This window comes from Camelina sativa, chromosome 1 (genome assembly GCF_030686135.1).
Source record: "Camelina sativa cultivar CO46 ecotype springtype chromosome 1, ASM3068613v1".
NCBI lineage: Eukaryota > Viridiplantae > Streptophyta > Magnoliopsida > Brassicales > Brassicaceae > Camelina > Camelina sativa.
This window is the reverse complement of record NC_141880.1, coordinates 17,799,083-17,800,684: the sequence shown is the minus strand read 5'-3', so window position 1 is coordinate 17,800,684 and position 1,602 is coordinate 17,799,083. Positions and strand designations below refer to the sequence as shown.

The 1,602-nt window shown below is 41.4% G+C and overlaps 1 pseudogene; it reads left to right on the top strand.

Annotated features, from left to right (window-relative positions):
* Positions 1-1,324, top strand: LOC147950060 (F-box protein At2g14290 pseudogene; annotated as a pseudogene).
* Positions 1,325-1,602: the final 278 nt, after the last annotated feature.

Genomic DNA, 1,602 nt, shown 5'->3' with positions numbered 1-1,602 from the left:
ACCAAACCTATCAATTATCAAACTCGAAACACCATGGAAACTCATAACCCTGTCAACTGGTCGAAGCTCCCTCTCGATATCCTCAGATCTCTGTTTGAACTTTTGAGTTTTGTGGATTTCCATCGAGCGAAGATGGTTTGTTGCAACTGGTATTCTGTTTCGAAACAAACAGTTCCCCGGGAAAGCAGATCTCCATGGCTAATGCTTTTTCTTGAAGACGGTACTGATTGCATGTTGTACAACCCATACGAAAAAGTTATGGTTTACAGGAGAGCATCTGGGAGAAACTCTACTTCAGGGAGTCGATTCCTGGCAAGCTGCGGTAAATGGTTCCTGATGCTAGATTCTCGATCCAGATTATATATTATAGATGTGTTAAGTACTGGGAATAGGATTGATCTTCCTCCATTAGAGTCGCTCCTATCAAACGACTCCGCTCTGAAGCGTAAGGAAGATAGAGATAGGGAGTTTGAATAAGAATTAACTAGTGGCTCTGTTTACTCATTATACACTGATGAGATTAGGGGACGTCTGTGGGTAGACGAGAAGACGCAAGAGTTGTCTTTAGTCTGGTTCTTTGACGCCCCTGCTTGTTTTTTAGGGTTTTACAAGCAAGGGAATGCTCATTACGATCTCATTCGGATTAGCTATGGTATCCCCAGGATGTTAACTGGCCTACTACGTCTGGTTCTTCGGGGTTACCGTCTATACATTTTAACGACGCGTTGTTTCGTTCGAGTCTTAGATTTTTCTAGGCAGCAAGGTTTCGAAGAACTCACGAGGAGTGATACTTACCCATCCCCAACGTTTGCTCGTCTTGGATATGATTGTTATTTTAGCATCGTTGTTACTACAGCAGGAGAGGTTTTGTTGGTCACAATCACAACCTCTGAAAGTAGCGAAAGGGCCTTCCGCGTCTACAAGATGGATCCTAATGCTGACCCAGACGACCACATGCATGATCTTCTTGACATAGATTCTCTTGGTGATGAAGCCCTGCTTCTCGACTTGGGTATCACTGTGCCTGCTAACAATACCCTTGGTATCAAACAAAACTCCATCTATTTCACTCATCATAACCTTATCCGTTCCAAGACCAACTGGAAGAAAGTCACCCATGTCCTTCCCCCTAATGAGGTGGACATCTGTGTGTTCAATCTTTCAACCAAGACCCTCGAGCCCTTCCCTGCTCCCTCCAACATGACTCTCAAGGATGCTCGATGGATTTTCTCTATCTGAAAGAATGTCTGAAAAGAGGAATGCGTTCTCCTTCTCATTATAAAGTAAGATAAGAACATGCTTTTTTAACCAATTTATAAGTAGAATTTTTTAGGCCCAGCTTTTTGGTTATCTTGCCAATTAATACATAGAATTTTCCTTCAAGTCTTAGTATAAGATATTGTTTCTTGCTCTGAATTCTGCCTGAAGAGAACAAAACATGGCAGAGTACATAGAAATGCAGATGCTCTCAAGATGTTAGGTTAGACAGCTTCATCAAAGTTCTTTGTTTCCTTCTTATGATTCAAAATATATTCTGTCAAATACATGCTAGGGTAACTCCCAACCTCCTATTAGTTAATGTAGTAAAACATAATATTCGTA